The sequence below is a fragment of the Capsicum annuum genome, chromosome 5 (genome assembly GCF_002878395.1).
Source record: "Capsicum annuum cultivar UCD-10X-F1 chromosome 5, UCD10Xv1.1, whole genome shotgun sequence".
In the NCBI taxonomy this organism is placed as follows: Eukaryota; Viridiplantae; Streptophyta; class Magnoliopsida; order Solanales; family Solanaceae; genus Capsicum; species Capsicum annuum.
In genome coordinates, this window is record NC_061115.1 from 205,426,730 (window position 1) to 205,441,036 (window position 14,307).

Here is a 14,307-nt window from a genome sequence, read left to right on the forward strand (position 1 = left end):
TTGTTGTTTCAAAAACTATATGAGGAGAGCATCATTAGCCCCAATAGAAGCACCACTACCACTACCACCAACAACAACAATAAGCCCACCCTCCAAAATTATTTTTCTTGTGATGGTTGTTGCTACAAACAATTCCTTTTTTACTCTATCAATGACCTTAGGGTTTGATAAAGTTTGTACACACTGTAAAGTAAGAAAAGATGGCATCTTCAACTCTCGATTGGTTGGAATAAGCCACGGATGGACAATCTAAAATAAATCAGTACATATATTAGAATGATGATGAAATCATTTTTAAAAATCATTAATTAAAACAAAAACTTAATTAGTATTAGACTTACTGTTTCCTTTGGGGGAGTGAAAAGATCAAGAAATTTTGTATTTTTATCAGTTTTGGCTGACAACCATCTCAGAATTCTTGGACAGGAAACATCTTTCATATAGTTCACTTATTGTCTCAAATAAGGAATGGCTTCAAATGCCCAATCCTATAAAATAACGCTAATAAATCACAAGCATTATTGGATTAAAAAAATGAATTATGTCATAATAAAAGAAATATTTACCATGAAAGCCCATGGAAAGCCTTATAAGTTGGTTGTATTTGGTGTTAACGGAGTCAACAAATATTTGACAGTTATTTTGAAGCTTTCATAACCTCAAGGATAGCTGTTAAATGCCTCAAGATCCTTGGAGAGCTTTATCAAACCAAGTGGTATATTGTTGTTAACGTCTCTTGCCCAAAGAATATTATGTACAAACCAAACCAAGCATAATGATTGTTTGTGCTTCTTTGAAAGTCTTTTACCATTCAATGCTTCTATCAAATTTATGTTATTAAAGTTTGGACCAACAAGGGATACCAGGTCATCATTATCACTCAACTTTCCTTTGCCTTTTTTGGGTGTGCGGGGTGCTTTTTTGGGGTAGAATAGGTATAACCTGAGAAGGAGAAGGAGGATAATATTTTAATCTGGTAACTATGGAAAATTCCCTCCAACCAAAACAAACAAGCATGCCATAATAATTTATCCATACCTTATCCATCTTATCTTTGTTTTCATACATAAACCTACGGTTGAGATGATCATATACCATTTTAATTTGGAAACGAGCATTGTTGTCCTCCGACAAATCAAGATATTGCCCAAAGCAACTGTCCCTAAAATAAGATTCTAAATTATGTTTTCAAAATATTTTTCTGAAGGCGTCAAAAGATTTTCCCATGAATGACTTAACCACGAAACCACCCATTATATTTGTGGCACCATCACATTACATTCTCACAGGATAACTATCAATGCTGAAGGTTTTGACCAACCCTTCAATGGAAGAGCAATTAGCATTTAGATCATCTCTTTTGAAATATTCCTCATCCCCATGTTCATTATCTTCTTCTTCTGATTAAGATAACGCTTGTAAAACAAGATCATATAGTGGTGGATGTAGCCTAGCTGCTTCACTTGTTTATTTACTTGGACTTGATTTAATTTCTTTTCTCTTGGGAGATATATAATCTAAAAATAATAGGAACATAAAATAGATTATAATTGATTAATGCATCATTAAAAAGGGATAACAATATATCTGATATGTACAATAGTAAAATAAAAGTTCCAACAGATCACACATCTGTTGCACCAGGTACGTAATATGTAGCAACATATAACTAACATGTTTCAAAGGATGAGTAATTTATTGCAACAACAAAAATAGATCATTCATTTGTTTAAACAAATGACTGGTCTATTGCACCAGGTATGTTACCTATTGCAACATATAACCAACCTGTTGCAACGGATGAGTAATCCATCAAAAATAATAAAAAGGATCACTCATCTATTGAAATAGGTCACTCCTCTGTTACACCAAGTAGGTTATCCATTGAAACATATAACTAACACGTTACAATGGATGAGTAATCCATTAGAAATAGTAAAAACTTGAAACAGATGAGAAATCCATTGGAAACAATAAAAATAGTCACTCATTTGTTGCCAAATAAGTTATCTTTTGGAAATATTATCAACTGTCAATATTGTTTAGGTTTCTTCCAACAAAAGAGTTGTCTGTTGCAACAGATAAATGATCTGTTAGATTGTTCATATATTGATTCAGATTTTTATTGTTGCACTAGATTTTCATCTGTTGCAAGATGTTCATCTGTTATATAAAATTTCCATATGTTACATTAGAGTTTAATCTGTTGTATCAGATGGTTTATTTTTTTACAGTAGATGGCTTATCTGTTGCATTAGATGGCTCATCTATTGCATCAGATAGTTCATCTATTGTAGAAAAAATAGTACCAGGATTTTGTTCAATAAAACAATAATACTATCACCGCTTAATATCAAATACACCATTTTTACCAATAAAAACAACAAATCAACCCAGCCACACCAACACAACACACACACTAAGAACATTAACAGTGACTAATAGTCACAAACATTGTTGTTTTGAGTATGTACAAACATAAACAACAAAAATTAAACTTCAAAAAACTCAACAAGCACCAACAAATCGAATCAACAATTTGACAACAAGAACTACAATAATAATAAAAATTTATATTTCACACCAGAAAGAGTAGACAAAAAATGCCAGAAATTAGGATTTTCTTTGGTCTACATTTCAAATTTAAGCAAGAAATATTGAAATTGTTAACCAAAACTAGAAGAGAATTTTGCTCAAGTTCCTCTTTTTCTTCAGAACCAAAAAGACATAATTTTTTACTTGTGAAAGAAGAAATGAGACGATAAAGAACTCAAAGTTATTATCGCCAGAGAATAATGTTGTCACGTCGATTGACGGTTGAAAGTAGAAAAAGAACTCGCCGAACTATTTTTCACCGGAGGTAGAATTCACCAGGGATTGAAGGAAGAAATTTTGCAGAACTATTGGTTGGGAGAGAGAGAAAGCAGAAAGACGGTTCATTTGGAGATGAGAGGGGTGTGGCTTGATTTATAGTTTTTGAAAAGATTAGAAAGTTTTGAAAATATTAATCAAGTTTTCTAATTATGTTTGACCCTTTAAGTTGGTCAATGTCACCAATCCTTCATTCAAGACTTAAATGACACGTTTCCTTCAATTTTCTCGGGTAAGTTGGCCTTAGTTACTTACGCTAATGAAGGTTGCCTTAGTTTTCATTGACGTAATTGAAGTGCTTAAGAAGAATGTCTATCTTAAGGCTAATTATGGTTTGTTATACATCTAAGAGTGGATTTAGATACCTCAGCCTAGTACGTGGTAGAATTTAACTTATAGTGTATTTTAGAGATTCAAAAGTAGGTATTTTAGCCCACCTTAAGTCAAGATGGATGATTAGTTTTCTTGAACCCTTACATGTTTATTAAATGCCTAGGAAATGCCCTTTTGAGGCAATATTGAGGAACTTTGGCACTTGATTGTTATGGTAATAATGGCATTAGAAGTAATGTTCATATACTAATGGATTAGATTGTCACTTATTCTATGATGAGATGTGGATAATGTTGCGATAAGTTATTGGTTAAGCTTATGATGAAATACTAAATTATGCTATTGATTTGACTATTGTTTGGCTACCGAATATATTATTGAAGAAGACTTTGATTATCATATTAGCTAAGCCAAAGATTATGCTATTAATTTAGCCAACAAATAAGATATTAACTATGCTAGAAATTATGCTCATCGATAAATTAGCATTTATGTTTTTGTTCAAGCTAGAGGACATGCTTATTGACTAAATTGGTGATTAAGCCATTGATTATGCTATGAATAATCTATAGTTTATGCCATTGATTATGTGTTGATATGCTAATGATAAGCCCTTATTTAGGCTCTTGATAAGTTATCATCTCTGCTTTATAAAGAACATTGATATGTTATTGATTACCCTAAAGAGCATACTTATTTATTATATTAGCGATCATGCCAAATATTGTGTTTATTTACTATATTGGCAATCACACTATTGGTTATTCTAGAATTCACGATTTCAGTTTTGATTATTGATCATGTTAATATATTATGTTCATGGTTATGTGGTTTAATACTCTCATGATTATGCTTTTGGCCATATTGATAATGATTATTATGATATGTATCAGGTTCAATTTCAAAAGATAATGATGATGTTGATTGTCACTGGTTTGATTTCAAAGGATGATTATGATGATATATTGATACCGATAGGTCAGAGTATAATTAGAATGAAATATTGATATCCGACAAGATCGAAGGACGATTATGATGATATATTAATACCCAACAAGATTGGAGGATGATTATGTGTCACAACCTAAGGCTAACCCCTAGTCGCGACAACAGTGCTTATGGTCACAAGTGACGACAAGCTAGCCCATGAGATGATACCTGCCGTGAACACTGAATATCATAATAATAAAGGACATGTTAAAAAAATAACTGATAAATTCATAAGGTCAGAATACTGAAAATACAATAAATTCATAAGTCTGTAACGTCTGATAAAATATTGAAACACAACTGATAAGACTGATAAACTAACCAACTATCAAACTAACTGTCTAAATGTCTAAAAGCCTCTAAACTGACTGAGGAGTTGATGGGAAAGGCCCCAACTGACTCCAACTGACTAGCTGAATAGAAATGCAAAAATAACTAAAAAATATAAAAGATCCTCGATAGATGAGGATTCACCACTGCTGACTATCAAACTAGCTATCTAAATATCTAAAAGCCTCTAAACTGACTGAGAAGTTGATGGGATAGGCCCCAACTAACTCCAACTGACTAACTGAAAAGAAATGCAGAAATAACTTAAAAATATAAAAGGTCCTCGATAGATGAGGACTCACCACTGCTGTTGCTGCTGAAGCACTGGACTGTCTTAGTACAGTCGGAAAACTGAGCACCCGAACCTATAATATAAGACATCATAGCTCAAAGAAGAGTACATGGTCAGTACTTTAAATGTACTGGTATATGCGACGAGGACAGGCTAAAATGCATAGGGAACTGTACATGCAAAATAAGGACTAAATGTATAGCATGAGATAACTGAACAAGAATGAATGGAAACTGAAATATCTGAGAATACAAGACCAAGCATATATAACTACATTTTTGAAATAATCTGTAAACTAAAATACTAAAAATCTGATAATTCAATAACTGGTAATTTGTATGCTTTGGTCAAGCAAACCTAAACTAAATTATGGACTGAATACTACACTGAGACTATGGGAGGTATCATCTGACCAACATGTCCTAATCTGAGCTAATCGGTGTCCAACCTATACCCCTAGTTGAAGGGTGTTAGTACTGTGCCACGGGTGCTAACATTGGTTGTGTGGATCCACTAAACTGGTGTCCTAAAGGAATAAGGAGTCACCTTATATTGGCAGGAAACTAATGTCATATGTGTCAACCTTAAGTTTCAAACCTACGTTAGCTACGTAGTTCTGTAACTCAGGTATTTCTACTAAGGGTCAAACTTTAAACTAGCAGGAATGCCCCTATCCTTGGGTTTGATCGATGTTGAATCCTACTCCCAACTAAATAACACAGTTTACTAGACTTAACTAAGCTTAACTGAGAAATAACTTATCATAAAAACTAACTGACAATGCTTATGGTTTATCTGAAAATCATTATAAAGATACTGAAATTATGTAAACAATTAGGTATCGAGCATTTATAACCCACCAGCACTGAATAGAAATAACAATGATGACATATAAATCTTTAAAATCCATGGTAAGGGATTATCGCTCAAAAACCCAATATTTAGACATTTCATCAAACACATGAGAGTAATGAATTTAAGCATGGTAATGGGTAAAGCATCAAGGATAACATGACTACAATACTAAAACCATGAATTAGGGATTTCAATATTCAAAACATATAATGGCTCATCCCATTGAAAACACTTGTAAACATAACTAAAAATCAAATCAATAATAGCTTCATGGAGATAATTCAACTTGAACATGTAAAACTCATAATTTAAAACAAAAAAGGGGTTCTTGGACTCCATGGGTGAAAAAGGCCCATAGATGAACCTCAAAAATACCTCAACTATCAAATATGTGAAGAGTCTTGGGAAATTCTTGAGGCTTGAAGCTTGAATTTCTTGATTCCTTGAGAATAGGTTAGGGTTTGTTCTTGAGAAAAAGGGAGGATTTCTTGAGAGGATTTGTTATTAAAAAGAAAATAATGCTTTTTAGAGACCTAAATTTCGTGTTATGGATTGATTGGGTGAAGGGAAAAGACCCAAATGCCTTTAAAATAACAAATATCAAAAGCTAGCCACGATGGAGGGCGCAGCACGGGATCTAGAGTGCCGGAATAGAGGACGCGATGCAAGCTTTGGCATGCAGTCTAGAGGGGTGCTCTGGAGCCCGCGGCGTAGGCTAATCCCGGTGCTTCCAGTGTTTTGAGCTTCCAAACATACCTTTACACTCATCCTAAAATTTTAAAACTCACTCGAGATGTACTTTTAACATCCCCGATCATGAGTCAACTAAAGAATCAAAGTTTCGAGGTCGGAAAGACCAAAAATAAAATTATTGAAGTTCAGGGGTCTTGGAAATGACTAAGCCCTTAACACTTAGCCAAATTTTCAAATTTTGGACCCCTTAACATGCAGCTGAGAGCTAAAACGAGCTAAGACTTTTATACGGTATTATAATATCTCCCCCTTGGGAACATTCATCCTCGAATGAGACTAATTAAGATGAGAATACTGGGGAAACTGAAATCATATACTAAACATGCATAACTGGAAACATGATTACATGGCTAAGTCTAAAACATGACATAAGAACTGAATTTAACTGAATGTATGCAATGACATAAAATGGATTTCATAGCTTAAACTTAGAATAGAAGAGAGTTAATTCTGAGAAAATTGTTAACTTAAGCTGCATCTAAGTTTGCAGAGAAAAGATGAGGGTAATTGATTCACACATCTGCTTCTGCTTCCCAAGTGGCTCCCTTAATGAACTAATTCAGCTAAAGGACTTTGACGAAGGGAACTTCTTTGTTCCTTAGTCTATGAATCTAATGATCAAGGATCTCAACTGGGACTTCTTTGTAAGAAAGGGTATCCTGAACATCCATGCTTTCTAAAGGGAAAACAACAGCTGAATCACCAATACATTTCTTCAACAGGGAAACATAAAATACTGGATGCACTGAGGCTAAATCTACAGAAAATTCAAGTTCATAAGCCACATTTCCAAAATGACTCAAGATTCTAAACGGGTCAATATATCTGAGCTTCCCCTTTTTGTCAAATCTTTTCACTTTCTTCATGGGCGAGATTTTAAAATAGACTAAGTCACAAATATCAAACTTAAGATCTCTCCTCCTTACATCTGCGCAGGATTTCTGACAACTTTGGGCTGTCTTTAACCTCTCCCTAATCAACTGAACTTTTTCCATTGGATCAAATACTGAATCTGGTCCTATTACTGCAGCCTTACCTGCTTCAAACCAACTGATTGGAGACCTACATCTCCTCCTATAAAAAGCCTCAAACAACGTCATTTGAATATTGGAGTGATAACTGTTGTTATAGGCAAATTCGATCAAAGGTAAGTGGTCATCCCAACTTTCTTCAAAGTCAATAACACAAGCTCGCAACATGTCTTCTAAAGTCTTAATGGTCCTCTCTGCTTGACCATCTGTCTGAGGATGAAAAGTTATACTAAAATGAACTTGGGTACCAAGACCCTTCTGAAAAGCCATCCAAAGGTGAGAGGTAAATGAGTACCTCTATCTAAAATGATAGACAAGAGGACCTCAAGCAACTTAACTAACTCTCTAAGAAAAATCTTGGCATAATCCTCTATGGAATAAGAAGTGTGAACTGGCGAGAAATAAGTTGATTTAGTCATTCTAACTGCAATGACCTATATAAAATTATGCTGACGACGCGTACGAGGCAACCCTGTCACAAAATCCATGTTCACTACTTCTCACTTCTAAGTGGGAATACTGAACTTCTGCAATGTACCACTAGGCCTTTAGTTCTCTCTTTAAGCTCAGCTGGGGCTATTCTATAGGGCAGAATAGAGATAGGCTGGGTATTTGGAAGGAGATCCATCCCAAAATCAATTTTCCTTTCGGGAGAAACTCTGGGAAAATCTTCAGGGAAAACTTCTAGAAATTCCCTTACTACCGAGACTGAGTCAAGACTTAGAGTCTCATAACTAGAGTCTTTAACTCTAATGAGATGGTAAATGGACCCCTTAGATATCATTTTTATTGCCTTAAGATATAAAACAATTTTACCCCTAAGCATTGAAGTACTACCCCTCTATTCAATAATTGGTTCATTGGGAAATTGAAACTGAACGACTCTATTTTTGCAATCAACTGAAGCATAACATGAGTGGAGCTAATCCATGCCAAGAATGACATCAAAACCAGTCATCTTTAACTCTACTAGATCAAATGAGGTAGCTCTCTGGGACACTGTAACTGGGCAATTCTTGTATACCTGCCTAGCTATAATGTAGCTACCACTAGAGTAGACACTGAGAAAGGTTCTGCTAAATATTTGGGAATGAAACTAAAATCAACTATTATATAGAGGGATACAAAGGAGAGCAAAGCTCCGGGGTCTAATAAAGCATAAACATGAAGGTGAAAATCTGTAACGTACCTGTAACTATGTAAGGAGAACTTTTTTGATCTTGCTAGGAATGGAGTGCATAAAGCCTGTTCTGACGCTGACCACTAGTTGCACTAGAAGCGGCACCCTACTGAGTCAAGCGATCGGCTGAAACTTGGGAATAACTGTGCTGACTATGCTGACCCACCTGTGGGCATTGTCTAACTCTGTGGCCTAGTGTTCCATATCCAAAACATATATCACTGCCAGCCTTACACACACCCTGATGATTTTCACCACACTTTCTGCAAAGAGGATTAGTACGACTACTATTCACACTACCTAGGACTTGGAGCCTAATGCCCTATCCTGATTGTCATTTCAGAACTTTGGAACTGGCGCACTAGCTGAAGACGAAGTTGGGGCTAAAAATTTCTGATAAAACTGAGAATAGTTACCACCCTCTAACCTCAACTGAGAAAAGTTAAAGCTACTTGTCTTGTCCTTCTTATTCTCTCTTTCTATCTCTTTATCCTTAAGTTTCTATTCCTCAATCTACTGAGCATAAACCATAAGCCTAGATAGGTCCATCTTCTTAATCAACATAGTAGTCCTATACTCCCCGACCACACTATCATCTACACCAGAAACAAACTTAATCATTCTAGACCTATTATCCGCCATCATCGAAGGAGCATACCTCGCCATCTAAGTAAACTTAAGTGAGTATTCCTTCATACTTATATTACCTTGCTTCAAATTGATGAACTCCTGCACTTTAGCTTCCCTCAACTCTAACGAGAAGAATTTGTCTAGAAAACTTGTGGCAAACTCCTCCCACTCTACAATCCCTGCCTCAACACCCCTATCCTCCTTTATCTACTTACACCAGGTGTAAGATACATCCTGTAACTAATATGTATCCAACTCTACAATCTCACTCTAATTGACACCCATAATATAAGTCACTTTATGAACCATATCAAGAATCTCCTACAGATCCTCCTTAGACTTGGATCCCAAAAACAAGGGAGGGTTCATTCGGGTAAAGTCTTAAATCCTAGCTGCAGATGTGTTGGTGACTGGATTGGCTGAGAAAATAGCCTACTGATGATTCTGAGCGCAGCTACCGAGTGAGCTAAAGTAGTGAAAGTAACTCAGAATTCAGCATAAGAGACATACTCATTTAGTGAATCTTCCTAAACAGGTGAAGGTATGGGATGATTCACGTTCCTTCGTTCGTTGTTTCTTTAGGAGGCATTGTTTGAAAATGGAACAAAGTATGAGTTAGAAAGAGATTTTAAATAGAGCTCATGCTCATTCGCATGACATGAATACTGAAAGAAGGGAAACTTTTCCTAAAACGTCTTGTATCATCTTGTCCATAAGTGTGGCGCGCTTCACACCTATGTACAAGACTCTACTCAACGTGGCTTTTAGACTCCCTAGGGATACTTCAAAACCTTAGTCTCTAATACCAAGTTTTGTCATGATCCGAGGCTACCCCCTAGTCGTAACAACAAAGCTTACGGTAATAAGTGACCATAAGCTAACCCATAAGTTAGTACTTACTGTGAACACTAACTATCATAATAATAAAGGATATGTGCGGAAAATAACTAACAAATCCATAAGGTCAGAATACTGAAAATACAATAAATTTATAAGTCTGTAATGTCTGATAAAATACTGAAACACAACTGATAAGACTAATAAACTGACCAACTGTCTAACTGACTGTCTAAATATCTGAAAGCCTCTAAACTGACTGAGGAGTTTATGGGACAGGCCCCAACTGACTCCAACTGACTAACTGAACAGAAATGCAAAAATAATTGAATAAACATAACAGGTCTTCGATAGATGAGGACTCACCACTGCTGCTACTGCTGAAGCGATGGACTGTCTAAGTATGGTTGGAAAACTAAATGTCTGAACCTATGATATAAGGCATCATAGCACAAAGAAGAGTATACGGTTAGTACTTTGAATATACTGGTATATGCGACGAGGACAGACTAAAATACATAGGGTACTGTATATGCAAAATAAGGACTAACTGTATAGCATGAGATAACTGAACATGAATGCATGGAAACTGAAATATCTGAGAAGGCAAGACCAAAATATATATACACATTTCTGAAATAATCTATAAACTAAAATAATAAAAATCTAATAACTAAATGACTGGTAATTTGTATGCTTTGGTCAAGCAAACTTGAACTGATTACTGCACGGAGACTGTTGGAGGTATCATCTAACCGACATGTCTCAATCGGAGCTAATTGGGGTCCAACTTATAACCTCAGTTGGAAGGGTGTCAGTACCGTGCCACCAGTACTAACACTGACTGTGTGGATCCACTAAACTGGTGTCCTGGAGGACTAAGGAGTCACTCTATACTGGCAAGAAACTCATTTGATATATGTCAACTCTAAGCTGGTAGGAAGACATCTCAAACCTACACTGGCTACGTAGTTTTGTAACTCAGGGAATTCTACAAAGGGTCAAACCCTAAATTGGTAGAAATGCCTCCATCCTTGGGTTCGCTCGGTGTTGAATCCTACTTCCAACTGAATGATACTATTTACTAGACAGAACTAAACTTAACTGAGCAACAACTGATCATAACAACTAACTGAATGACAATTCTAATGGGTTATTTGAAAATTATTCTGAAGATACTAAAATTATGTAAACAACTAGGTATCGGGTATTCATAACCCACCAGCACTGAATGAAAATAACAATGATGACATATAAAGCTTTAAAATCCATAGTAGGGGATCATTGCTCAAAAACCCAACATTTAGACATTTCATCAAACACATAAGAGTCATGAATTTAAGTATGGTAATGGGTAAAACATGCAAGGATAATATGATTGCAATACTAAAACAATGAATTAGGGATTTCAATATGAAGATTTCAAGATTCAAAACATGTAATGGCTCATCCCATCGAAAATACTTATAAACATAACTAAAAATCAAATCAATAATAGCTTCATGGAGATAATTCAACTTGAACATGTAAAACTCATAATTTAAAACTAAAAAGGGGTTCTTGGACTCCATGGGTAAAAAGAGCCCATAGATGAACATCACATATACCTTAACTATCAAATATATGAAGATTCTTAGGAAATTCTTGAGGTTTGAAGCTTGAATTCCTTGATTCCTTGAGAATGGGTTAAGGTTTGTTATTGAGAAAAGAGGAGAATTTCTTGAGAGGATTTGTGATTAATAGAACAAATAATGCTCTTTAGGGACCTAAATTTCGTGTTATGGACTGATTGGGTGAAGGAAAAAGACCCAAATGCCCCTAAAATGCCAAAAATCAGAAGCTGGCAGCGACGAAGGGCGCGGCGATAGCTCTAGAGCGCTAGAATGGAGGGCGCAGTGTAGGCTCAGGAGCGCGGTCTAGAGGGGTGCACCTGGAGCCCGCGGTGCGGCTATCCCAATGCTGCTACTATTTTGGGCTTCCAAACATTCCCTTACGCTCGTACAAAAATTCTTAAACTCACTTGAGATGTACTTTTAAAAACCCCGATCATGAATCAACTCAGAAATCAAAGTTTTGAGGTAGGAAAGACCAAAAATAAAATCATCAAAGTCAGGGGTCTTGAAAATGACTAATCCCCCAACACTTAGCCAAATTTTCAAGTTTTGGACCCCATAACATGCAACTGAGAGCTGAAACGAGCTAAGACTTCTACGGGGTATTACATTATGATGATATATTGATACTCGACAAGGACAGAGGAAGGTTATGATAATATATTGATACCCCGCAAGATCGGAGGATGATTATGATGATATATTGATACTCAATAAGGCCGTAGAATTTGGTGTTTTTTTTATCCTTCATTAGGAAACTCGTAGCTCTTATGCTCCATTGGCAAGTCGAACTCATAATTTTAAGATTGAAAGTGGAGGTTCTTCGCATTGGAGCAACTCCTTCTTTTCAGATTTGAGTATTTAAATTTGAAAAATAAACATTATTATACATGTTCAGTCAAATCTCTCTATAACATTACCTCGTTATAACGATGTTTCACTATAGCGATCTGATTTTCTGCGAAATCAAATTTCATGGCATATTTTACTTCTTTATAACGACGCTCTACATATAACAACAATAACATTTATTATGTATAACTGAGTGCATTGTTATAACGACATTTCACTATAGAGGTCTTTTGATTTTTCAAAAAATTAATTTTTTATGTTATATTTTACTTGTCTATGATGACATTCTATCTATAATAACAATGATATTTTATATTATATATAACTGAATATATACATATATATATATATATACATACATATATATATATATACATACATATATATATATACATATATATATATTAATTAAAAGTCCAGAGCCCGATTTATTTTTAAAAAAATTAAAAGCAAATAAACCGTCCAACAGTAGAAATCGAGTGGATTGTGGTCTAATATGACCCGGTCCACGAGTGCATACATATTTAAATGAGTTTAGAACTTTTTTTTAAAGTTTACTAGAGAGAAATAAAATTTTCATGACAAACATTATAGGAGTATAAAATATTTAAAATCAAAATTCAAAGGGTAAAAGATCAAATATATCCCTAAATTTTGCGGAAAGGTCTAAATATATCTTCTGTTACAAGTTTGGTTCGCTAATATCCTCGCTGTTAAAGTTTAGAAACAAATATACCCTTTAGGATGCTAAATAATGTGCTGAAAATTAACAACCTCCTTTTTCCCTTTTTATAATTTTAATTAACACATAAACAAGATAATTGTCACATCACAAAAAATAAATCCACCCAACTATTTTACAATTTGAACCCAACCCACCAATTTGAACTAACTCATGACCCAACCCAAAATCCACCAATTTGGTACGACCAAGGTTGCTCATTGCTCACCTGTTTTTCTTCTTGGTGATCTTATTAGGATATATGATATCTGCATTGCTTAAGAGATGTATCATCTTATTTATATTGTATAACTGAGATGCTGCAGTTTGCTGCAGTTTTCTACTTATAAAAGTTTAGAACATGCAAATTTTACCAAACATCAACACTAAACCTCACTGCAAAAGCTATTTTTAGGTAAATGATTTTCTACACTTGGTGATAATTTACTACGATTAAGTGATCAATTGACGCGAAGAAAAAGTATTTAGATATTGCTTACAGATAATAATGTAAGTGACGAAGCATATTATATGTTCATTACAGTTAACACAGTAAGATTTTCCTCCAAATTTAATCGATTACTGGGACTCTAGAGGGAACAATATGTACTCATGACATGACAGCAAGATGGCCACAATTGGATCGTAATGTAAAAAATCAAATGCTCCAATTCCTTGGCTATTTAGGGGAGATGCAACAAGAAAAAATTGAGATTTTCCTCTATGCTTCAGCTCTTATGGTAGGTTCTTTACTAGATTAGAATTTACCAAATTTTCAGGCCAAGAGTTCAGAATTTGATTGTACAAAGATGATCGATTTTTCAGTATTAGAGGTGTTACAATAGGTGTGGATCTTGGGTCAGGTCATGGGCTGGTTCAAACTTATGATGTGGCAAGTTATGTGACAATTAAATTTTTTTAAAAAAAGGGGAAAAGGGATTGTAAATTTTCAGTATATCATTTAATGTCCAAAGGGGTATATTTGCTCTTAAACTTTAACAGCGAAGGCATTAATAAAC